The sequence below is a fragment of the Xenopus tropicalis genome, chromosome 5 (genome assembly GCF_000004195.4).
Source record: "Xenopus tropicalis strain Nigerian chromosome 5, UCB_Xtro_10.0, whole genome shotgun sequence".
Taxonomy (NCBI): Eukaryota; Metazoa; Chordata; class Amphibia; order Anura; family Pipidae; genus Xenopus; species Xenopus tropicalis.
This window is the reverse complement of record NC_030681.2, coordinates 61,796,264-61,823,550: the sequence shown is the minus strand read 5'-3', so window position 1 is coordinate 61,823,550 and position 27,287 is coordinate 61,796,264. Positions and strand designations below refer to the sequence as shown.

The 27,287-nt window shown below is 41.7% G+C and overlaps 1 protein-coding gene across 1 annotated transcript in view; it reads right to left on the bottom strand.

The window, feature by feature from the left end:
• Positions 1-27,287, bottom strand: part of arfgef3 (ARFGEF family member 3) — a 629,444-nt gene that overhangs the window by 120,653 nt on the left and 481,504 nt on the right. The gene's annotated exons all lie outside the window — the stretch shown is intronic.

Here is a 27,287-nt window from a genome sequence, read left to right as displayed (position 1 = left end):
TAAAAAGCCAATTCTTGGCACACTAGAGGAATGCTACAGTATCCATGTCCACCTCACTTGCTCATCAAGCAATGTGGTTTATGCAATAACATGCACAAAGTGTCCAACATGAGGTATTTGCATTGGAGTAACTGGACAAAGTCTCAGAAAAAGGACCAGAATAATGGGCACAGTGGTGTTACTAGCCACAAGTGGGTCCACGTGTCAGTAAACCAATAGAAGATACAGTAGATGGCTGCTGAGAACTTCACTGCTCTATTCTGCATCTATAGGGCAGTTTGTTTTACAAACAGGGGTGCTTTTGCATGTAATAAGGCTCTGTGGAGAGGAAGTATGGAGGGGAGGCGATGGAAGGCAGTTGATAGGGGCTTTTGTTTGTGAGTGGGGGCTAGTCCTTCTTTAAAAATAGGAAGTGTCTTAGCTAACTTTATTTCTAGATAGGTGATAAAACCTGTCTCCTGCCAAAGTCATAGAATTGTTTTAAAATATCCACCAAGAGCCAGTTAAAGGACATGTAAAGCCTACGTTTGCCTACAATGTATATCAGTTGGGCACGTCTCCCCCACCCAAATGGCATCATTTGTACTGCATATATCCCCTCCGCTTGCTAGCACCATCACATTTCCTAAAGCAAATAGCAGCTTTCACCTGGTGGCCATTTTTCCTCTGATACATAATCAGATACATTTAAATCTGCAAACAGCATATACACACAGACCCTTATTCAGCATACATTTAATCAAGAATACAGGCTCACCCAGGCAGAACTGTCTGTGATAAAAGTTCTGCTTTATTTGAGCACTGTAATGTTAAAACTGAGCTCAGGAGAAAAAAAACTGAAACAGATAGCTAGAGCTGAGTTTCTATGGGAACCAGCAATGCCATATTTTCACTGGCTGCTAGACTGGAGGGCGTGTTTAGTAATCTGAGCTTAGAACAACTGAGCATGCCCACAAGCCAACAGCCAAAGCAAATTCCTGAGGGAGGGGGCTGAGTGGGTTTCAGGAGGAGACGGAAATCTAAGTGATTAAGCAGATGTTGCAGCCTTACTATTAATATCTGGACAACCAGTGCGGCAGGTATTGAAAGGTTTGAAAGAGGCTGTTCACTGATAAAATTTGTGTGTGTGGGGTTTACATGTCCTTTAAGACTAAAAGGTAGTTTCCAGGATTTTAGAGACTTATTCAATGCTTATTTGGATCTCTGTTTGTGAGTATCCCATTTGGGTTTCTATTTATTTCTTATTAAAACTTTATTACATTATTTTGGCACACTTTGTTTTCAGTGGGTATTCACATAGGATACACAGAAAGTCCCTGATGAAAGATTGATTGTTTGGCCTGGTTAAATGTGCATCTGGTGAGTAGGTGATTCAGCCACAGTGCGATATTTAGATCACCTATACCTGCATGAGTTTGCATGGAAAAGATTTGAGCACTCACCATTTAAGGAAAAGAAGCAATAATATTGGCACATTTGCACTTCTTGCCTCTTGAAAAACAGAAATGAGCTGTGTAGCGAGTTGGGACAAGAATTACTTATAATATAAATTGGAAAACATGTCAGGACCCAGTATCTTATAAAGGGGTTAAGGCCTTTATCATTTCCTATACTTCCAGCAATGTTAGGGGTGCATTAAGAGCATTTTTCGATCTTGGGACAGATGGGGAAGCTGCAGGGAGTATAAAAATGGAGTTGAGATGGATTTTCAGGCCTCTACTATAAAAAACTGACTACTCTTCTATCCCCACACTTAACAAATATGTTCAACGCAATCAGATCAGAAGAAACATGTAATGAAGAATCATTATACTTCATTCCTTTATCCTTTATACCGAAACCTCGGAAGGACCACCTCGAATCAATATCTGTTGTTTGATTCCCACTATCCGCTGGGACACAAACTGGGTGTCATTAGAACTCTACACCACAGGGCGGAAAGTGTGACAACGGATACGGAGTCCAAGGACAAGGAATGCAAACATCTCAGAGGAGCACTGAAAGCTTGTGGTTACCCAGACTGGGCCTTTGTCAAAGCAACAGCAACTAAGCCCAACAGGAACACCAAAGGTATAACCGTCCTGAGACAGAGAGAAGATGCAATAATGAGAATTTCACTTACCTCTTATCGTAAATTCCATTTCTTCTAGTCCCGACATGTTAGTACGCATGGGCAGTATTGCCCCCCCCCCCCAGCTAGGAGGTAGGACCTATATACCAAAGCCAATCAAAATTAATCCTTACCATGTGACTTCCTACTCACCACTGTTATACATTTGCCAAGCAATACAAGAACCAAATAATTGGGATGGGAAACCCCATACTGACATGTTGGGACTAGAAGAAATGGAATTTACAATAAGAGGTAAGTGAAATTCTCATTTTCTTCTTCGTCCCTTCCATGTCAGTACGCATGGGATCTACCAAGCCATGCCCCTAAAAAATAAGGGGTGGGAATAATAATATCAACGGATTCTAAAAACAAAAACCAAGCATCACAAGAAAAAACTGACCATTCCTTGCTACAAGAATCCTCTCAGGGACCAGAGGGATATCCACACTATGGTTGCCATAAACATCCAAGCCCGGCTGGGGAGGATCCTCTGCCAACAAGAAGAAAACGGTCACAATCATAACTCTGGCACTGGGCAGCTCGCTGATGTTACCAGCCTAGCAACAACAGGCCAGTTAACCACAACTCTGATGCATTATCCACTAGAGCTGCCTCTATGCCCCCGATCCTTAGCACTAACCTGGGGCCCTAGAAAAATAATTGCGATCCACAAGCATCTAGCTCCAAAGCACACCGCTATCAGCTTAAATTGGTGTTAACAGCCATCAAACTCAACAACCACCAAAGATCAGCAAAAGATAATCCAAGCACAGATCTGAAGCAACGTACAAGTGAAACTGACCAACAGCGAAAGGGCACACTAGCCATCAAGCCCCACTATGGCACAAGCAAGCTAGGGACTCAAGCCTGTAACAGAGCATGACAGGCTGAAACCCAACTTCCTACCACTCACTGTAGCTACCAACTTTGAGAGGCTACCTAACCAGCAATGTTAGGGCCAGGTTTAGGAACTGTACACAACCTGCAGATGGAAGATCAGCTAACCAGTTTAACATGACTGGAATCAACTGGAAATCATGCATACTCAATGCACCAGCTAGCCACCCTGCATGAAAGTCCGAGAAGAGCCATATACTATGCATGCTAAACAACCAGTAGACAAACCAAACACCCTGCCAGCAAAGGACCGGTGAATATGCCAAGTAAAGCACTGGTGGACATGCCAGCTGCCATCCCTGCATGCAAGACACCAGAGTGAAAGACAGCTAGCACACAAGCAATAGCAAAAAGCTAGCACTGTACTTACAATACATGACTCTCAAGAGAACTTAAGACCTGCAACCACTGATACAGTATTCAGACTGTTCAGACAGTGCATCTGAATACTGTAACTGCAAAGAAACCTGTCCCCAAACTAGCCACTGCTAGTAAGGAGTGGAATACAAGGTGAAAAACAAGCACCCACACATGCCAAGAAAACAGCTAAGGTAGACAGCCACAAGCGCCAAGGCCCACCATGACATGAACCAAAGACCATATCAAAGGCAGACAACCACATGCCTGCACCAAGGACCACAGCATGACTGGCATCCATATACGCCAAGGACTAAGCCAAGACCAGCAGCCACCTGCGCCAAGGACCAACAAAACTGGCAGCCTCATGTACAATTGCCAGCATCCTATGAGCCTAAGTTCATAACCAGGGCCAGTCTCCCTGAGAGCCAAAGGACAGAAAACAGGGCTAGTTGCCAAGCAAACCAAGGCTAAAACTGGGGTCAAATGAGCCACAAACCAGGACCAAAGGCCAAAACTGGAGTCAATCTCCAAGCAAGCCAAAGGCCAGAACCAGAGCCAACGGCCAAGCAAGCCAAAGGCCAGAACCAGAGCCAACGGCCAAGCAAGCCAAAGGCCATAACCAACGGCCAAGCAAGCCAAAGGCCAGAACCAGAGCCAACGGCCAAGCAAGCCAAAGGCCAGAACCAGAGCCAACGGCCAAGCAAGCCAAAGGCCAGAACCAGAGCCAACAGCCAAGCAAGCCAAAGGCCAGAACCAGAGCCAACGGCCAAGCAAGCCAAAGGCCAGAACCAGAGCCAACGGCCAAGCAAGCCAAAGGCCAGAACCAATGTGCAAGTGAGCCAAAAGGTCAAAACTGGAGCCAATGACCAAGCAAGCTAAGGGTCAAACCGGAGACCAAGGCCAAAAACAGAGCCAAAAGGCCAATAAAGCCAAAAGGTCAAAACCTGAGCCAAAAGGCTGAAACCAGAGCCAAAGGCCAAAACCAATGGACAAGCAAGTCAAAGACCAAAACTAATGGCCAAGCGAGCCAAAGGTCAAAACTAGAACTAATGGGCAAGCAAGCCAAAGGCCAAAATCAGATCCCACTGCCGAGCAAGCCAAAGGGCCAAAACCAATGAACAAGCAAGTCAAAAACCAAAACTAATGGCCAAGCGAGCCAAAGGTCAAAACTGGAACCAATGGGCAAGGCAAGCCAAAGGCCAAAATCAGATCCCACTGCTGAGCAAGCCAAAGGACAGAACTGGGAAAAATGGCCAAGCAAACCAGAAGACCAGCGGCCAAGTGAGCTAAAAGCCAGAGCAAAGGTAGCAGCCAAGTGAGCCAAGGCCAGAACCAGCGACCAAGCAAAGAAAACGGGCAAACCAAGGACCAGTGGCCGCTCAAGCCAACAAGGACCAGCAGACAAGCAAGCCAGAGTCCAAAACAAGGACCAGCAGGCAAGCCTATAGCAAAAATTCTGCTGCCAGGGGTGAGAGGCAGTAGCAAAGCAAGCCAAAGGCCATAACAAGGAACCACAGCCAAGGGAGGCAAAAGCCATAAACAGAACCAACAGCCAAGCAAGCCAAAGACCATAATCAGGGCCAACAGGCAACAAGGCAAAGTCCATGACAAGGACCAGCAGCCAAGCAAGCCAAGGCTATAGCAGAAAGTCTGATGCCAGGGGTCAAAGGCAGTAGACAGATGAGCCAGAGGCCATAAGCAGGAACTGCAGCCAAGTGAGGCAAAGTCCCTAGACAGAACCAACAGCCAAGCAAGGCAAGACCATAATCAGGGCCAACAGGCACACAAGGCAAAGTCCATAACAAGGACCAGCAGCCAAGCAAGCCAAGGCTACAGCAAAAGTCTGATGCCAGGGGTTAGAGGCAGTAGACAGATGAGCCAGAGGCCATAGGCAGGGACTGCAGCCAAGTGAGCAAAGGCCATAGACAGAACCAATGGCCAAGCAAGCCAAAAACCATAATCAGGGCCAGGGTCAACAGGCACACAAGGCAAAGCCCAAAACAAGGAACATCAGCCATGCAAGCCAAGAGACATAGCAAAAAACTGGCTAACAGGGACCAAGACCAGCGGCCATGCTGACCAAAGGCCATAACCAGGACAAGGACCAACAGGCACGTAAGCAAAGGCCATATCACAAGCCTGCAGTCATGCAAAATGACAGCCACATAGCAATCAAACATTTAGCAATGTTGGCTCCTATCATGCTAGCAGACAGAAATAAATACCTGTAAACACACCAGAACGAAAAAGGAGTTGTTGAACTACAACTCTGTTCATACCTGGTAGGAAAAAACTGCCTTTTAAGCCAAAGACCAAACCAGGGCCTGCAAATAAATAAGCAGGAAAAAGGTACAACACTGCCACAGCAGAAACCCCAGTTAAACCAGGAAGCCCCTGATGAAATAAGAGCTGCTATACCTGCTGTGTCTGCACAGTAAATTTGACTCACAAGGAATTCTACATATATGAAATAGCAATAGTAGGGAGCCCAAGAAGCATACAAGCACCTAACAAGATAACACTGGCTTGTAGGCAAAAGGCAAACTCCAGTCAGAACCCTGGAGAAAGACTGGTTTAAAAGGTGCAGACTCCCTGCGAGAAAAGGAGACACTATACTGCTACAGCAGTGCAACTCCCAGCCAGTCTGGATGTACCCGGTGTAATAATGAGCTCCAATACCTGCAGAGTCTGCATGGTAGACACGACTTACAAGAAAGGCTAACGATATGAAACAGCAATAGCAAGGAGGCCTAGAAGCATATAAACACCTTACAGGATAAAATTGGCTTGTAGGCAAAATGTAAACTCCAGTCAGAACCGTGGAGAAAGGTTGGTTATAAGGTGCAGACTCCCTGTAAGAAAAGGAGATACCATACTGCTACAGCAGTGCAACTTCTAGAACAGTCTTGGAAGTCTTGTAAATGAGCGCCCATACCTGCTGTGTCTGCACAGAGGACTCAGGCTTACAGTAAAAACACTAAAGATATCAATAGCAAAGTGCCCTAAAGAAGCACTTACACCTTACCAGATAGCATTGAGTAGTCAGCAGGATGGAAACTCCCACAAGAACCCTTCAGCTGAGGGACATAATTAGCTAATTAGTATGCAGGCTTCTCAGTGCACTGAGCATTTCAAACACACAGTGGAGACTGAAGATTCATACTCACCAGATTCAGGCTTAGTTATCACTAGCCCATATCCATACCCATGACCCAAGGCTCAAAACACCATAGTAAAAAGGAGACTCAATTGATCATAGGCAGGAATGTGGAAATACCCACTCCTGTATACTTTCCCACTAAGCACCTGTTGCATACTGTGCATACATGGGAATAGAGCAGGGGGGCTATTTTAGCACAAGGCTAGGACCATGGGTATTCCCACACCTGCATTTCTTCCCAATAGGTGAAAGTTTGCTTACTTTACTTATTGTGGCATCAGGTAAAATCTTCTCCATTACCTCGGAATCATCCCTCTATGTATACACAGAGGCAAAAATAAAAGATAAAATGACAAAAACAAAAGAAAAATCAAAACTGTGAAATCACAAAATGGTGAGAAGGGAGATCCTACCTCCAGTTCAGTAGGACAAAAAATTACAGTGGTGAGGAGGAAGTCACATGGTCTTATAGGTAAGGATTAATTTTGATTGGCTTTGGTATATAGGTCCTACCTCCTAGCTGGGGGGGGGGGGGGGGGGCAATACTGCCCATGCGTACTGACATGGAAGGGATGAAGAAGAAATAGTCATCCCATATGTAGCAGGAGTGTTGGAGAAATTTAGAGAATTTTCAACAAACACCACATCCCTGTGTTTTTCAAACCTAGCAACACACTGAGACAAAAATTTGTACATCTAAAGGATCCAACACCAAAGGAAAAACAAAGCAATGTTGTATACGCAGTCCAGTGTAGCGAGGAGTGCACAGACCTTTACATTGGTGAGACAAAGCAACTGCTCTCCAAGCGAATGGCTCAGCATAGGAGGGCGAAAACTATAGGTCAGGACTCTGCTGTATTTCTACAGCATTTCTAGACCGCTGGTTTGAAAGTGGTGTAAAAGAGGCCATTCATGTTAAAGTGGAGAAACCATCCCTAAACAGAGGCGGGGGACTTTGACACCATCTGTCTACTGCATACATCTGTACCCCAGCAGTTTCAGAACTCTTCACACATCCTTTCATGCTACTCTAACAAGTAACACCTGTTTTGAAGAGTTGCATGATACTTTGGTAATCCTTTCTAAGTAACTCCACAGCATTTACACTTCTGTGAGTTTCAGATGTCACCTCTCTGAAGAGTTACAAAGTGCCATTGTGATTGGATTAGTGGAAGAGTATATATGGTGAGGACTTCCCATACCAGTCAGTTTGACTGAAGAAGCTGCTCGGATGAGTAGTGAAACGTCTTCAATGATTACCTAACAAGTCCAGTTGCTTTAGATTTATTTATACTAGACCTTAATATTATGGTTACCAATGAAAATTGGAACCAGATATGGCAAACCACAGAATGGCAAACCGCAGAATGCTTTATTGAATGTTAAAATACCAAATGTGAACAACCACACCACAGATCACTAATAACTTTCATTTTTCAACCCAAATCCCCATCTCCCACTTTAAAAATAAGATGAACTGGGTCATGGTTAATGAAAGGCTAACTAGTGTACTTGCAGATAAACACGATAAGTTTATGAAGATTTGGGAACCCTGGTATATCTATTCTTTTCCAAATATGAATAATTTATTTTCATTTACATCCTAAAACAAATGATGAAACAATACTCAAGAGGCATATAAATCGAAGGAAGGTTTATTTTGGTTATAAATGAACCACACTCTCATAGATGCTAATCTTTCTAAACTTTATTTACAATACGGGACCTCAAAGGCACCATCACTTAACTGGATTTAATGATTAAGAAAACTGTCAAGTCAATTGTTTTCTCTTTTTGAGTTTATTACTCTGTTTTTCTTCCTATTCATTCTTTGGCCCACTGTTCACCAAAATGGGACCCTTCTCTCTTTTTAACTCCTTCCTTTCTCTTTTCTTTTAGGATACATGTTGTTTAATATGCAAATGTTCAATTTCGATATCCAATCTGTAAAAGTTGAAAATGCAAATAAAAACTAGAAAGGGAAGTTTAAGAACAAACTTCATGTTGGGTTGAAAAACGTGAAGTCACTGAATGAAATCTGATTATCCGTTGTTGACTCTTTGTCCACTTTTCCTAACCTTGGACCACAGTTATATAGTAAAAACCACTGTGCAAAGTTTGGTTTTAATAGTGTCTGAATAGCAGCAATTTAAATTTCCCCACTGAAAGTCAACGAGTAACATCTGATTGGTGGTTGGTGGCTCTGCCCACTTTTTCTAACCTGCAGTTACCCAGTGACTAACTCTGCAAAGTTTAGGGTATTAATATTTAAAGAATGGCAGAAGTTTAAATTTAAACCAATAAAAGTCAATAGTTAAATTGTGATTGGTGGTTGGTGGTCCCGTCCACTTTTTCAAACCTTAAGTTGAAGTCACCCAGTGACAAACAGTGGGCACCCTGGCATAAATAGTGTGAGAATGGCAGCATTTTAAATTTAAATCAGTATTAGTCAATAGGTAAATTGTGATTGGCTGTTAGTGGCTCAAACCACTTTTCCTATTTTTGAACTGCAGTCCCCCAGTTACCAACTTTGCAAAGTTTGGAGATAAAAATGGTGAGACTGACAGCATTTTACACTTCACCATTGAAAGTAAATAGATGAAATGTGATTGGCTGTTGGTGGCTCACCCACTTTTTCTAACTTTGACCGGCAAATACCCAGGACTAACTTTGGGAAGTTTAACATCCCTGGAATTAATACTTAAATAATGGCATCAGTTTAAATATAAACCAATGAAATGTAATGGCTGGAAATGGATTGGCTGCTGGTGGCTCTGCCCACTTTTTCTAACCCTGAATACATAGTCAGCCAGTGACTGACTGTGCAAAGTTTGGGAACCCTGACATAAATAGTGTGAGAAAGGCAGCATTTTAAATTGAAACAAAAAAAATTCAAAAGGTGAAGTCTGATTGGCTGTTGGTGGCTCCTCCCACTCTCTAAAAGTGCCATCCCCTAGTGTCCCTTGTGTTAATACTGTGAGAATTGCAGCCGGTTGAATTTCCCCATTAAAAATAAATAGTTAAAATCTGATTGGCTGGTGGCTCCACCCACTTTTTCTAACTCTGAACCGCAGTTACCTAGTTACCAGCTCTGCAAAGTTTGGGGACCTTAGTATTTAAAGAATGGCAGCAGTTTAAATTTAAACATATGAAGTCTATAGGTGAAATCTGATTGTCTTTTGTTGGCCCCACCCACTTTTCTAAACTTGGAACATAGTCACCCAGTGAAAACCTGTGCAAAGTTTGGGGACCATGGCATTAAACATGTGAGAATGGCAGCAGTTAAAATTTCCCCACTGAAACCAATGAAAGAAATGTGATTGGCTTTTGGCGGCCCCACCCACTTTTTCTAACCTTGAGTACATAGTCACCCAGTGACTGTGCAAAGTTTGGGAACCCTGGCATCAAACCAATAAAATTCAATAGCTGAAATCTGCTGTTGGTGGCTCCACCCACTTTTTATCACAACTAAAACTACAGTCCCCTAGTGACCAACTGTGAAGATTTTGGGGACCCTGGTGTTAATACTGTGAGAATGGCAGCAGGTTGAATTTCCCTTTGAAAGTCAATAGGTAAAATCTGATTGGCTGTTGGTGGCTCCGCCCACTTTTCAAAACTAAAAATGCAGCCCCCTAGTAACCAACTGAGAAAAGTTTGGGGACCCTGGGGTTAATATTGTGAGAATGCCAGCAGGTTGAATTTCCCCATTAGTCAATAGGTAAAATCTGTTGGTGCCTCTGCCCACTTTTCCTAACCTTAAACCGCAGTTACCTGGTGCCTAAGTTGGGGACCCTGGTGTTTTTACTGTGAGAATGGAGGCAGGTTGAATTTCCACCAATAGGTAAAATCTCATTGGCTGTCCACAGCTCCGCCTACTTTTGGGCATCCAACAATCATCATATTTTCATTCAGGCTGACCCCATGACTATGTCATTCAAGTTTGGGGAGTGTAGCTGTAAATTATAAGATTAGCAGCAGTTTAAATTTCCCCATTAAATCCAATGGCTGAAATATGATTGGCTGTCGTTAGCCCCTCCCACTTTGGGTCATCCAACAAATGTTGCTGTTTCATTCTGGGTGACCCCATGATTATGGTATTCAAGTTTGGGGGATGTAGCTTCAAAGCTGTAAGAGTGGCAGCAGTTTGAAAACTCTTCCCTGTTAAAGTCAATGGGAAAATTGGGGGGTTCGGAGCGGCGCCACAAAAAGACAGGGGGCGGGATCCCTTAGAAAAGCACAAGCAACCTGCACTGCTATAGGGCGAAGAAGTGTGAGAGAGTTTGGGTGTTGTACCCCTAAAACTGTAGGAGGAGTAGCGTTTAGAAAATGGGAGGCGCTAAGAAGAAGAAAAAGCGGTCTAAGTTGAAGAACAGTATGTTGGGGTTTTCAACCCAACATAATTATTGAAAGAAAAAAAACTGAGTTGGGGGTAGGATGTTGTATAGAAACATAAGGGTTGATTCACTAAAGTGCGTTAAAACGTGCGCTATTTATAGCATGCGTTAAAAATTTTATTTTAATCTTAACACACTATTCACTAAAAGTATATTTGCATTAATTTAGACACGATGCTGTGTGCGTTATTTAAGTCGCGAAGACTATTTTCGTGCGGTATTCGACGCAAAGTGCGCTACTTGTCGCACGCGCTAATTAACGCATAAGCGATACTTTTCATGCGCACGCCATATTAGCCATACACAGCATTACGTTCGTAAAACTACTTTTTTTGAAAATGACCATTTCCCTGCAAACTGGAGGATGCATCACTCTAGGGCCAACACATACTTGAATAAATCACACTGCAAAGTCCATATTGTGTTTCCAAAAGCTCATGAACTGTACTTTTCTATAATTACCGCCTGCTTCAAGTAGGTGTTAATTTTTTGCATAGAGTAATGCAATATTTAGCGCGTCTAAGTGTTTGTGAATTACAGTATGCGTTAGTATTATTTCTGCACGCTAATTAATGCAATGCTGTACTTCCGGGTGTGGGAGCGGAGGAGTGGCTTTTCAAGCCGCTCCTTCACTCCCTGCTCGTTCCCCAGCCTCTAGACAACAGTCAGAGGGGGGGAACAAGTGGCCCCTGGGGCGCGATTGCCCAGGGGCCCCATAGCAAAAGCCTGGCACGTGAATTCTACGTGCCAGGCTTTCCCTGCAGTTCCTCTCCCCTTCCTCTGCCCCCCCCTTTCTGCACCGCCTACTCACGATGGGTCTGCAGCTGAGGTGTGATGTCTCTCCTGGTCTGTCTTCAATCTTCAGCCTAGGTAGGTGCCAAATACACACACAATCACACACTTATTACATTAGTACACACTTATACTTACACTTACACACACACACATTTTTGGGGGAGGGTTGGGGGTTTTCACACATTCACAGCACTCACACTTACTTGCACACACAAAACACATTTTACCTAATGTACACATACACTTACACAGTTATGTAATTTTGTATTTTTTTTTTTTATCGCATCGTTTTTATTCTTGCCTGAAAAAACTGTTTTATTGCCATTGCGGATAGCGTATTCGCTAACCACACTGCGCAATACCTTTTGTGTATTATTTTGGTGTTTCTACTACCTTTTCTGTGATTTTGGTGCATTTTGGGGTATTTTATTGCATTTGTAGCCATTTTATTGCATTTTCAGTTATGCATAGTTGTTGTTCGCTTGACTTTGCCTGTAAAACTTATTTGCCCAAGCCAAAATACTCACACTGTAATTCCGACCGCAGATATTAGGCAAAAAAAAAAATGATTTTAGTGATTTTTTTCAATTTTATTGCTTTTTACATTGTTCTTTGTTACTTGTCTTTGCACATGGACATTTTGTCTGCTGTATTTCAATTTGGCATCCTCTGTACCCGACATAGTTTGGTAAATCTATGCATATTGGGCATCAAACTGTTCAGTAGACCCCTGGCGTTCATATTTTACTAAATGTGGGGTACATAATGGGGCAACATGCAAGCTTTGTTTCAGAAATGTCACTAAAACCGTTCTGTTTAGTATAGCTTTGTAGTTTGAAGTAGAAAGTTGTATTTACCCATTTTTGTTTTGTCAGAATGTGTACTTTAGGAAAATGTATAGTTTTCTAGGGTCTCCGTACTGTTAGGGGGTCTTATGGCACATAATGTACATGTCGGTAGCCTATATTGAAGCGTATACACTTTGTATGCACTAACTTCCTTTTGGGGTCTCTAAATGCCAGATACATTGGTAATCCTATGCACAATGGGCATCAAACTGTTCAGCGGACCCTTGGCTTTCATATTTAGGGTGTGTTTTCTTGGTACCTAATGTTATGTGAGAGATAAGGTGCTTGAAAGTGGAAGATTTGATGTGATTTTCAGGTATTTCATCAAAATCGGCAATTTTGGAAAAGCATTGCGACTCTGTAGTTTGGAGTAGAAAGACATGGGTACCAATTTTGAATTTCCCCGAATGTGTACTTTCCAAAAATATATGGTTTGGGGGGGGGTCAATGTATTTTTTTGTGTTTTTACCCCAAAGAAAATGCAGTAAACGTGTTGAATTTTCAGTAGCTAAAGAGATCTCCGTGGCAATTTTTATGTACTAACTTTCTTTTGGGGTCTCTAAATTCCAGATACATTGTAGATCCTATGCAAGATGGGCATCAAACTGTTCAGCGGACCCTTGGCTTTCATACTTAGGATGTATTTTCTTGGTACCTAATATTATGTGGGAGATATGATGCTTGAAAGTGGAAGATTTGAGGTGATTTTTTTTAGAATTTTCATTATTTTTTATAGAAACTTCTAAATTCAGTAAAGCATTGCCGTTTGGAACTTAGGAGTTGGAAGATATAGGGGACATTTCACCCAGTCTCCATTTCACACCTAAGGTGGGGGATCGTTAACATATTAATGGGGATTAGCAGACTATTGTTAGGGGACAAGTTTCTGTCTCACCCTAGAACAATAGGTGCAAAAAGCCTTATTAACATTGTATAAACAAGTAAAACACTGATTAAAAAAAGTTTAATTTATATCTTATATATAAAAAGTTTTTACCTCACATTTGCATGATTATGCCAGTTTTAGCTTAATCAATGAGGCAATAATAACATTTTGTGTGAATATATTGTAAACATTTTTATTAAAAGAAAAAGTAAAGCCTCTCAGGCAAGTTTTTAGTTTTAGCACCACTTCACTGACATTTGCCCCAACTTATCTGTGCCCCCATAGCATGTCCAGAACCATACCTCCCAACATTTGAAAAATGAAAAGAGGGACAAAAAGAGTTGGTGCGCGCACCGCGGCAATTTTTGACCACGCCCACTTTGTGGCCACGCCCCGATTGCCACACCCCATTTTTAAAATTCATTTTTAAATGCCCCCATAGAAAGTGCCCCCAATTTCCCCATACACAGTGCCCCCCATACACAGTAGCCCTCCTTACACAGTATCCCCCCATACACAGTAGCCCCCCATACACATTAGCCCCCCAATTGCCCCATAGAGAGTACCTCCAATAGTAAATGCCCCCCATACACAGTACCCCCATACACAGTGCCCCCCATACACAGTAGCCCCCAATTGCCCCATAGAGAGTACCTCCAATAGTAAATTCCCCCCATACACAGTGCCCCCCATACACAGTAGCCCCCAATTGCCCCATAGAGAGTACCTCCAATGGTAAATGCCCCCCATACACAGTGCCCCCCCATACACAGTAGCCCCCAGTTGCCCCATAGTAAATGCCCCCATACACGCTGCTGCTTCTTGTGGCTCCTGCTTCTTATGCAGCTCCTTCTACGGCGACAGGCCCTTTTATAAGGTTGCGCCCTGTGTGTACGTGTGACGTCACACGTACGCACGGGCGCAACCTTATAAAAGGGCCTGTCGCTGCTGTACGAGGAGCAGAATAAGAAACAGGAGCCGGAGGACTAGACAGAGCCGGAGCCGGAGCGGTCGGCTGCAGCCAGCGCATCCCGCTGGCCTGGATAGTTTAATGAATGTTCTGCATTTCCGTTATGTGGGACATTCATTGAACAATCCGGGACAGCGGGATGCTCTGTAAAATCCGGGACTGTCCCGCGAAAAAGCGGGACAGTTGGGGGGTATGCCAGAACTACAGAGCTGCTTGACAGCGTTGGCCCCCACCTGTTCCCAGCAGCCATCTTGGTGATCAGCAAACAGCACATACACACTGGCACCCAAACTGGGATATTGGAGTACAGGGTTGGACTGGGCCAACAGGGCACTGAATAAAAACCCAGTGGGCCCTAGTCCTGTTGGACCTCTATTCACCAGGCATGTTGGTGTGTGGGGCGGATTGCTGCTGCCCAGTAATGAGTAGGGGCTAGAGAAGAAGGTATTTAGACCCTTAAATCTTGTTACAGAAGTGGAATTACACAGAAATATAGAAAACATTATAAAGCCGAGATTGTCCTGAAAAAATGATGTATAGTTTCCCTGGGCAAACTAAAATTACCCCTCAGGAAATGCCCCAAAGTGAAATGGCAAATGGCATATGAAATGCAAAATCCTGCTGGTAAAATTTGTATCCCAAGGCTCGTGTAGCTGTGGGACTGGGTTTGATGGTACCGACAGATTAACTAACAGCTAAAGGCAAATTCATAAAAAAAATGACAAAATCTGAAAACTGTCTGTTTAAAAGACAAATTCACAAAAGTGGAGATAGATGTTTGTGAATTAGGTGGAAAATCCGACAAATCTATCTCCACTTTTATTGTGTCGGAATATCATCACTTTTGTGAATTCCCCCCATAGACATTTTGGATTCATCAGAATGTGTACTTTTCAAAAATATATGATTTTCTGAGGTAAACCTAATGTTTCAGGATTTTTGGCTTTGGAATCTAAAGTATGCTGTATTCTGCTGTAATGCTTTGAAAATTTGGTAATTTATTGCTGGGAGTTTTTGATCTATAGAAGTCAGAAATCTCCATAAAAATATACATATTAGGTATTGGCATGTTTGGGAGACATGAGGCTTTCCAAATCAGTTGAATTTTTGTCCATAAAATAAAATATGTTTCTGGTATAAATCCCTATATCATGAAAAATAGCATTTTTTCTTTTTTTTTTTATTTCAAGCTCTAAATCTTGTTCCAGAAGTGGAAATACACAAAAACTCAGGCAGATTTGGAAAGCTCAGGTTCTCCTGAAAAAAAATAAATATATTTTGCCTACCTAAACTTAACCCTTCCCCCAGTAAAAGCCCCTAAATTGAGAGAGCACAGAATGTTTTCAAAACGTCTGGCACTGAGGGGAACCGAAATGTCAAATTCTGCTGGCACTCAAAGGGTTAAGTTATAAAAAGATGCATAAAACTGCAAATGCAATTATCAACCTGTCTCGCTAAGTAGTCAGAGGCCCAGTTAGCCCAGAAGTAATGTTCCAGCTTTAAAGACTAAAGCACATCCGGAAGATCTATCGCTTTCAACTGGCTTCTAATAGCTGTCAGGCAGCTCTGTAGTTCTGCACATGCTATGGGGGCACAGATAAGTTGGGGAAAATGTCAGTAAAGTGATTAAAGAGGGGGCACTGCTGCTTAAACTAAAAATTTGCCTGGGAGGCTTTACTTTTCCTTTTAATAAAAATGTTTACAATATATTCACACAAAATGTATTATTGCCTCATTGATTAAGCTAAAACTAGCATAATCATGCAAATGTGAGGAATTTTTTTTTATATATAAGATATAAATAAACTTTTTTTAATCAGTGTTTTACTTGTTTATAAAATGTTAATGAGGCTTTTTGCACCTTTTGTTCTAGGGTTAGACAGAAACTTGTCCCCTAACAATAGTCTGCTAATCCCCATTAATATGTTAATGATCCCCCAATGGGGCCCCTACCTTAGGTGTGAAATGGAGACTGGGGGAAACAAAACAAAAGAGTTTAGAATTGGTCTGGCAGAGTTACTCTGAGCTTTACTCCATTTTGAAAATGTCAGGGAAAAAATATTGTATAAATGTTGTTTAAACGACAAATTCACAAAAGTGTCTGTAAACTGTCTTTCTTTCACCAAAAAGGAAAAGTGGCGGTTGAGTCGGAATTTAGGCGGATTTCTGTTTGTGAATCTGGAGAAAGTGTTTTCCACCAGTTTTTCCACCACTTTAACTCCAAAAGGCTACCTCCACTTTTGTGAATTCCCCCCTAAGAGTTCCTGATTTATTTGTTGCTATAGGCACAAATTTATTGCTTAGAAAGAGACATAACTGATACAAGTTGACTTTTTATTCTGTGCCCTCTGTCTTTTCAGTTGTACATTTTGCTGTATCAAAAGTCCCCTAAGGGTGGTTTTGTGTGCACACCATCCAGTGACCTCCAGTGAGATACCCATGTGTAACTTTTTGTGAAACAGCCTTGGCTAGATTTACACAATACCTTGTTAAAGTCTGGTTTGGCTAGGCCTTCTTAGATGTATAGGTATAATTGTCTAACACCAGTGTAATTGGGCCCTGATCTGCCCAGAAAATGGGGCCTATAAAAACACTTTCAACCTGTTGCAGCACGGTAGTGTCAATGAGAAACATAACTATTCTATCCTATCTATCTATCTGTTGCACATATGAAAATGAATTCAGAGTGCGAGGGTAGGGTAAGAGAAGTAATTCCTTTTATTGCAGGGAGCTGTAAGACAACAGGAACAGTCTCTTAGTCCTGCACATGGAAACTGGTGCATCAGGTAAAAGTTCCTAAAATTCTAAAAATACACTTCTATATAAGTACTTCAGTATACAAGTAACATAACATATTACTGTGATGGAAATATAACATATCTTGCTGCATAAAGGATCTATAACCAGCATTAACTACTGTGCAACATGTGCACTGATTCAGCAGGTATAACTCTCTGGCTGCTGTAACTCACTGCCGGCTGTCTGTGCTGGAGACAGTGTATAACTGGTTTGCAGTGGCATAATGACAATTTTGGATGACTTTATAAAACTTTAGTATAAGGATTACTACCTGTAAGACAACAGGAACAGTCTTTGTCCTGCACATGGAAACTGGTGCATCAGGTAAAAGTTCTGTAACCCTTTCTTGGCACACTCACTTAATCTGGCTGTTTTACTTGGTTAGTACAGGAGATTTTGCCCTCTTAAGGTCCCCATACACGGGCCGATTAGCTGCCGAATCGGTCCAAATTGGCCAGATCTCGATCGGCCAGGTTAGAAAATCCGGTCGACTGTCCCATTGCCGCCCACATAATCCGATCGTTTGACCCCAGGGCTAAACGATCGGATTATTTTTTTTTACCTAAATGCTCCCGGATATCGCCCACCCGTAGGTGGGGATATCGGGGGAAGATCCGCTCGCTTGGCGACATCGCTTGGCGACATCGCCAAGCGAGCGGATCTGCTCGTGTATGGCCACCTTTAGAATTATAAGATACTGGGAACTGGGAAATAGCGCAGTGCCTCCACCTAGTGGACACTGAGGAAAACACCTCAAGGGACTTCCACTAGGAATAATCACACACAGTTTTGCAGCAATATCAAACTTTATATAATGGTTGAAAATGGAAGTAAACAACTTTATGGATAACTGATTATCCTGCTCTGAGGAACCTGTGCAATCTATCCACTGCTGGCACAGTCAGTCTGTATAGGTGCCCAGTCCCAACTTGGATCTGGATAAACCACAACCCTTTTTGTCAGTTCAGTCCCTTCCCCAAGAGCTCTTAAGTCCCCCCAGGTAGCACTACCTGCCCCAGAGTACTGTTAGATCTGATTTTTGCTTTTCTTCTTAGACCCGAGCTTGCATTGCTCAGAAGATTGGCTCAGATAAAATTTTACCTACATAATAATATGCCTGGCAGACTTCAAGGTCTGGAACGTTTCTGCAAATGTTCTGCTCAACAGGATATCATGTCTGATGGTCAGGATGTGGTCCAACGGCTTTAGGTACAGAGGGTGGGGAAGTGAAAATGGTCAAGATATAGTCCTGTTTCTCTGGGCATCTTGCCTTACCATAGGTGACGCTTAACTACCTAATCCAATAAAATAATGGTCTTATTCTGTATATTAATGTGTTAACCAATGAAATTACAAAGGTAATAATACGTAATTACGTATGCTAATGATGTTTATTCAAAGGTTTAAAAAATTATGTCACAGGGTAGGTGACACACAAATTTGTGAGAAGCTGACGAATGCTGTACTGCTATTCTATGCTTGGTGCACCGCATCAATAAATTTCCTTTTCTGAGTGAGCATTGCAAAATCTCCTGTTCTGTCATTCCTTGGAAGTGGCCTTTGACCTTTCAGTTGGCGACGAGGATAGGATGCACTTTACCTTGGGACGGAACCTGGAATTATTGACCATAACTGTGTACAAACTGGGCCCATAAGGCTTTTACCTAATTTTGTGCTCAGTTGTTGGTCACTATTCTATCTGTCCTTGGGTAAGGCTGCATCCTAATCGCTACTCTCAGAAAATGCAACTTTATTGAATAATTTACATGTAATCTTTGCCCCCTGGGTATTTTGGGATTCTGGATTAAGTTGCCTCATGAGAATAGGAAGGGAAAGATCATCTGCTGCTTGAGAGAAAAAAAAAAAAAAAAAGCGGCTCTGTGTATATGTATATGACCCTATATTTGTGCTTTGTCTGATTGTTACGATGTCTTTTGAAGTCCTGTTTGAAACTTATGTGTTGCTAGGCCAGCTCGGGCATTGCATTAGGGTGTAACAAAGGACTGTAAAGTGTTAATTATAAAGCCTTAAAATTAAAATTTTTCCCAAATTATTGGTGTGAATTTCACCATAGGCTATAACACTGTCTTGAGTTACACCAAATTATAGTTGTTACAGACAGACCTGTTGCTAGCACCCGTCACTATTGGTCAGAGGCATTTGCCTAAAGTTATTATAACTATTGGTTCGGCGATTTTTGCAACCGCACTGACAGAAGAGTATACAGGAAAGGTGGTGTGTTTTGAAGTGGATTAAAGCCACCTTTAATGATCTGAGTAAAGTGTTAAAGAGTATAAAGAGAAAGAAGTGTTAAAAGAATATAAGAAGAAAAAACAGAAATGAAAAGAGAATTTGATCAACCACTATAAAGAGAGAATTAGAGGGTCAGGTGGTTGAAATAAACTATCTTCTAATAAGAGAGAAAGTAACAGAGCCTAGATGGTAGTTATGCAGGGACAGATATGGGGAACAATAGATCTAGGGTGGCAGAATACTCAGATGGCAAAAAGGTAACTATAAAGGAATGGCATTTGATTCCTGCCCAAGTGGTAAATACGGTCCAGAGAGAGGAAAAATTAGGTTGCAACTGTTTATGTCAGCATGGCATAAGCAGACCACATGGGCTACCAATGACCCTGATATAATTTGGCCATAATGTATAATGTAGCTTGTATAAGGTTTCTAGAAACTCTGTTAATGCAATGTAAGGTTCCTTATAATAGTGAATGGGCAATGTTCACCTTGTGGAAAGAGGAAGCTAATGCTTGTAAAGATCCAAATTCTCCTCCTTATTCAGGGAAAGATCAGGGACAGACTGGAAAAAGACGATGAAATTAAACAAAGCATGCAAGTAATGATTAATACCATTACTACCCTTAACTCGCAGCCAACGCCCTTTCTCCCCTCTCCCTAGCCCCTAGTTTCAATTTACTGCGCCTGCCCAAATTAACCCTTACCAGTACTTTGGCTATAAGCCAGGACATTAATATTGTGGGAGGAGTAGAGAAAGAGGGCGTGGTTATTATAACAATTGGAGTGGCCCCTTGCAACAAATACCAAATTCCCTTCCTGCTCCAGTTTCACAAGCTCCTCAGACAGTTATCCCCGCACAAGTTTCACAAGCTCCTCAAGCAGTAATTCCTGCGCAACCAGCATTCCCACCCCCACCTCCTCCATTAGATCAGCCTACCAATTTACCTCCTCAGCTTCCTCCTCAATGCTGGCAATGTTGGCAAGTGGGACACCTTAGGTATAATTGCCCACAACTGACAGGGTATCAGGGCTAGAGCGATACTGAGGAGCCTGATGAGCAGGGAGCTGCGCAGTGAACTGAAGCAGATGCTTTATACTCATTCATGCAAATGCCTTTCAAAGTATGTAATTCAACTACTGAACCTGTCATTAATTATGTTATTAATGGTTCACTTGTTTCCTGCCTTGTAGACACCGGAGCTTCAAAATCTCTACTATGACCAAGTGATGTACACTTCTCGCTATCATTGTCCGGCACTACTTTAACCACTGTTGGTGTAACTAATACTCCTCGGCAACTGCCATTAACTAAGAGTGTGCCAGTTACCATACGTGACTGTTCTATTGACCAGTTTTTTTTTTTTGCTATGATCTACTCAGCAAGTTAGGGGCCACTATTTCCTGCACGGCAGATGGAGTTTATTTACAAATAGCTGATGATCCTATTGCTTTGCAAGCCTCAACTGTCTTTCCTTTGTTGTATTGTTCTACTACTAATCCAACTACTAATTCAACTACTAATATTAAAACAATTAATATACCTGCTGAGCTTTTTACGGTACCTTACAGTGTATGGTTCACTGGCCCTAATGATGTTGGTCATATGGAAATTCCACCAATTAAGATTACTGTTGACCCCACCAAACCAATTTATTGAATTCCACAATATCCAATCTATCCCAAAGCATGACAAGGAATTTTTCAAGGAAGATTTAGACTCTTTAACACTGCCGGGGAGGCTCTGCTGTAATTCAATATGTAGATGACATTTTAATTGCCTCCCCCACAGAACAGGCTTGCAAAATTGACACTCATGCCTTACTCTGCCAATTGCCTGCATTAAGCCATAAAGTATCTTTCCAAAAATTACCGTATTGTAAGCCTAAGGTGCATTAACTAGGACATTGCATTTCTGCTGGGTTACGTCATTTAAGTCCCATGTGTGTACAATATTTGTGATTTACCCCTTCCGTCACGAGCTTCCCAATTACGCACTTTCCTAGGTATGCTTGAATATTGTAGACAGTGGATTGCCAATTACTCTGAATTAACCAGACCTTTGTTAGACTCCAACAGGTACAACCTGATGACACTCTATCCTGGTCAGATGACAATGAGGACTCCAGCTTCCTTGATTGTGGAAAAAAAATGCAGTGACTTGGTCCTTAGTCCTTATTCACTCTATACTTTGCTTAACTCTGCCAATACCAGACATTTTTCAATTGCGCGCTTGTATAAGTATGAACTTGCATTATTGTCCAATACCAACATAATTTTAAAGAAATGTTCCACCCTTAATCCTGCCACTTTGTTACCGACAGGATGTGAAAACCATCCGGATATTCATGATGAAGTGTATGCTCATGATTGTTGTGATTTTTTAGATGTCAATTTGTTGCCCCGCCCAGATTTATCTGATACACCCATTGCTCATTCAGAGTTTGATTTGTTTATTGATGGCAGCTGCACACGTAATAACCTTGGCATTTCCACGGCATCTTATGCTATAGTCTGCAGCTTTTCAGCTCACCACCAGTTTAGTCTTGTAGAAGCAGAACCCATTCCTAATTGTATATCAGTACAAGCTGCTGAGCTTTTTGCTCTCATTCAAGCCTGTCAGATTGCACATAAAAAAATGGGTAAATATCTATTCTGATTCCACATATGCTGTAGAGGTTGTGTATTCTTTTGCTCAATTATGGAAAGAGCGAGGTTTCTTAACATCCTCAGGTAAACCTATAGCACATTACAAGTTGATTAAAGATCTAATAGATGCTATCCAAATGCCATCTTCTGTGGCTGTATTAAAATGTCAAGCACATACAAATGCATCAGATTATGTTTCTCAAGGCAATGCAGCCGCAGACTATAGTGCTAAATTAGTTCTTAAAACTTTTCCCTTGTATATGACAGCCACACAATTTTTACCAAAAATAGAGTCTGCTCCCTCACCCTTAACTGATTCACTGTCTGTCTCCCTGCAGAAACTTAGAGCAGCTCAAGAGGGAGCACCACATTCTGAACGAACATCCTGGGTTTAAACTGGCTGTCTCCCTAACACAAAAAAATGTGTATGCCTTTAAAGGGAAAGTGGTGGCTCCAAAGGCTTTGCTTCCCCATTTAGCAGCAATTGCCCATGGTATTTCACATTTAGGCAAAGGGGGGATGAAGCGATTAATTACGAAATTTTGGCATGCCCCAGGGTTTACTTCTGTAGCCCAACGTATAATTGATGGTTGCACTATTTGTCAAGAGTTTAATATAGGCCAAGCAGTACCAACTATATTAACTCATTTACCACAAACAGAAGCCCCCTTTCAGGTTTTACAAATTGATTATATTGAAATGCCCCCATGCCAGAGGTTTAAATATGTATTAGTATGCGTTGATGTTTTCTCTAATTGGCCTGAAGCCAGCACTGTCAAAATGTTGGTACGTGAGGTAATTCCTAGATTTGGATTACTTCAAGTCATAAGCTCAGATAGGGGTACTCATTTTGATAATAAATTAATGGAGCAAGTATGCAAAGTGTTGCATATCACCTAGCAATTGCACACCCCATACAGACCACAGGCTTCATCCCTCGTTGAAAGAACAAATGGGTCAATAAAACAAAAACCTGCGAAAACTTCAGAGACATTATTAGACTCCAGTTGGGTAAAAGCCCTACCATTAGTACTTACTTCCCTATGAACTACTCCATTGGCAAAGCATGGGCTGTCTCCTTACTGGGATGGCTACTGGGATAATCAATGACTATCCCTGCAGAGCTCAGGACTGCAATGGTAAGGTTGTCCAGTATTGCATTCAACTTTCACACAATTTGTCAATGCTTAAATCACAGGTTAAAGCCGCTCAGCCAAAGACATCAACAGATCAAGCACATCAGTTACAGCCAGGTGATTGAGTCTACAACAAACGAAAGAGTGCTTTGGAGCAAAGGTGGAAAGGTCCTTTTCAAGTTTTGCTTGTGTCACAGACATCAGTTAAACTTGAGGGTAAAGACTATTGGGTCCATGCTTCGCACTGCAAAAAGGTGCATGCTAATGCTATAGCTAAAAACGTGGAACTGCAAAAGTCTACTTATAGCCCTCCGGTGACGAGAGCACAAGCGAAACTTGCTTTTTAACTTGTTTATTAATGACCTGGAGGTGGGCATAGACAGCACTGTTTCTATTTTTGCTGATGACACTAAATTGTGCAAAACTATAAGTTCCATGCAGGATGCTGCCGCTTTGCAGAGCGATTTGACAAAATTGGAAAACTGGGCAGCAAACTAGAAAATGAGGTTCAATGTTCATAAGTGCAAAGTTATGCATTTTGGTAGAAATAATATAAACGCGAACTATCTACTGAATGGTAGTGTGTTGGGGGTTTCCTTAATGGAGAAGGATCTAGGGGTTTTTGTTGATAACAAGTTGTCTAATTCCAGGCAGTGTCATTCTGTGGCTACTAAAGCAAATAAAGTGCTGTCTTGTATAAAAAAGGGCATTGACTCAAGGGATGAAAACATAATTTTATAGGTCTCTGGTAAGGCCTCACCTTGAGTATGCGGTGTAGTTTTGGGCTCCAGTCCTTAAGAAGGATATTAATGAGCTGGAGAGACTGCAGAGACGTGCAACTAAACTGGTTAAGGGGATGGAAGATTTAAACTATGAGGTTAGACTGTCGAGGTTGGGGTTGTTTTCTCTGCAAAAGAGGCGCTTGCGAGGGGACATGATTACTCTGTACAAGTACATTAGAGGGGATTATAGGCAGATGGGGGATGTTCTTTTTTCCCATAAAAACAATCAATGCACCAGAGGTCACCCCTTTAGATTAGAGGAACGGAGCTTCCATTTGAAGCAGCGTAGGTGGTTTTTCACAGTGAGGGCAGTGAGTTTGTGGAATGCCCTTCCTAGAGATGTGGTAATGGCAGATTCTGTTAATGCCTTTAAGAGGGGCCTGGATGAGTTCTTAAACAATCAGAATATCCAAGGCTATTGTGATACTAATATCTACAGTTAGTGTTGGTGGTTGTATGTGTGGTTTGTGTATGTGGGTGTATGGATTGGTGGGTGTGGGTTGTGTGTACTGGGTTTACTTGGATGGGTTGAACTTGATGGACTCTGGTCTTTTTTCAACCCTATGTAACTATGTAACTATGAAAACTAAAAAGATTACTGAATTGACCACAACTCCAGATCAAGGTGTGGAAGAAAGACCCAAAGACTTATTCAAAGACACAGACAAGGAAGAAGACAATACGTCAACAACAGGACAACACATCTTTTGTGGCGTAAACCAGTGAGACATTGTGTGCAAGGGGTTTGTGGTAATTGATAAGTCACTTACTTCCTGAGAGTAGTTGGTCATTCTATCACTAATGATGTTTGCAACAATAATTTTACTTTCTTTCCTGTTTCCTTACAGTATTTCCTACAATGATAATATGGTATTTCAAATGCATGTTCCTATTGGTAAGATTGTAAATCTCACTGAGTGTTGGGTTTGTTCTGATATACCTACTAGTGGAGGGGAATCTGCCTTAGTAGGAATATTTTTTAATTATACAAAGATTGTAGAATTGAATATTCCTTCTCAAAAAAAAGCAATTACAATTTTGAGTCGGCCATACCATTTTTTTAAATACTATTGAATTCCCAAGTGTTTGTGTGGATCTGAAAGAAAAACAGCAGTATTTAAGGGTATATTGATTGTACAGGGCAGATCTCATCTATATAGCAGATACAGTGCTGGATCATCAAGTCCCATTTAAATCACATGGGTTCCAAAAATGATTAGAAAGAACTTACCCCCAATTCATGGCAGATAGTGATTAGTAGCGTTTATTTTAGGGGTTGGGGGTCATTATTTGGTTATTAAAAAATTGTTTTCTCAAGGCCATATCTGGGTGTGGACATGGGCAGGATCCAGTGTCTAGTGGCCAATATGCTGTTATGCTTGAAACAGTATCTAGTGATCCAGGAGATCCATACAAACTACTAAGTGCCTGAAATGTCTAAAACACATTACCTCTCTTATTACTTACTTTTTGTGGAGATGGACATCTCCAAAGGGGGGACTGTAAGATCTGATTTTTGCTTTGCTTCTTAGACCTCAGCTTGCATTGCTCAGAAGATTGGCTCAGATAATCTTTTACCTACATAATAATATGCCTGGCAGACTTCCATGTCTGGAACGTTTCTGCAAATGTTCTGCTCAACAGGCTATCATGTCTGATGGTCAGGATGTGGTCCAACGGCTTTAGGTACAGAGGGTGGGGAAGTGAAAATGGTCAAGATATAGTCCTGTTTCTCTGGGCATCTTACCTTACCACAGGTGACGCTTAACTACCTAATCCAATAAAATAATTGCCTTATTCTGTATATTAATGTGTTAACCAATGAAAACTGCTGGGCCGCCCCTAGATTTTTGGCTCCAAACATTAAGCACACCTCTCCCAGACGTGCACGGGAATCCATCCAATTGGGTCCTTCCCCAGTCTGTAGCTAGGCTGTGTGTGTGTATTCTTTGGCTGTGTGTGATCAAATATATTCCAAGAGTAAATGTTTAATGCAATGTTACTTCATATCACAACTTGAAGTTGTGATATGTGGCAAGGGGTCTATAGGGAATATAATCGACTTATATTGGTTAATTCTAAGTCCAGAATACTGACTAAATTCAGAGATCACTGCCAGAAGGTTTGCTAACATGTCATCTGTATAGAGTGAGATATTTTAAATGTATAATATATTTAAAGCAATACACATAAGCTATGATCAAGTGCCAAGTGCACTAAACACAAGTCTAATATTAGGGATGTCACTTTATCCTCTTGTGCAGCCTTTTTTACCTGTGAGCAATATTTACATTTAAGTTGGGGAGCAATGCAAGCATGAAAAATGTCATAGGGGGTGATTAATAAATGCTGTGGTTGGTTATTTGGTAGCCCACTGTGGACTGGCAGACTACAGTAGACTGTTTGCCAGTATGCATAGGCTTTGTGCCTCGAAAACTTGCCTCCAAGCGAGAAATTAAAAAATGAGTACCTGCTTTGAGACCACAAGGAGCAACATCAAATGGGATAGTGAGCAATATGTTGCTCATGGGCCGCAGGTTGGGGATCACTGCTCTAGTGTGTAGTTGAGATCCACAAGCAAATTATGTACTGAAACCAGTTTTACCATCTTAAGGCCCGATTCACTAAAGTGCGATAAAAATTATTGCACACTTTTTTGCGTTAAATAAGTCGCGATAATTAGCGCGCGATTCACCATAGTATTATCGCGTGCGTTAAGTCGCCATTTTCACATGCGGTATTTTTCGCACTAGTTTTAACGCATGCGTTAATTTCCGCGCTGAAAAGAATACAATCGCATGATTCACTATTACTTAGGCGCACTACATATCGCAATCGGCTATGCGAAAATTAACACCTACTACAGGCAGGCGAAAAATTTTAGAAAAGTACAGTAAATGAGTTTTTGGCAATAAAATATGGACATACAGTGTTATTTATTCAAGTATGTGTCTTTTAGTATGTGTATTTTAGTCGCCAAAATATACAGTACAACAGTGGTAAATATTTAGTTGCGATATTATACAGTACTATAGCGGTGAATATGTTGTTGCGATAATATACAGTACTATAGCGGTGAATATGTTGTCGCGATAATATACAGTACTATAGCGGTGAATATGTTGTCGCGATAATATACAGTACTGTAGCGGAGAATATTTTGTTGCGCACAATATATTACTATGTATATTTTGGCGATTTTTTTTGTCGCAACTTTGTAATCTCGCGACTTGCGGACATTTTGTGGC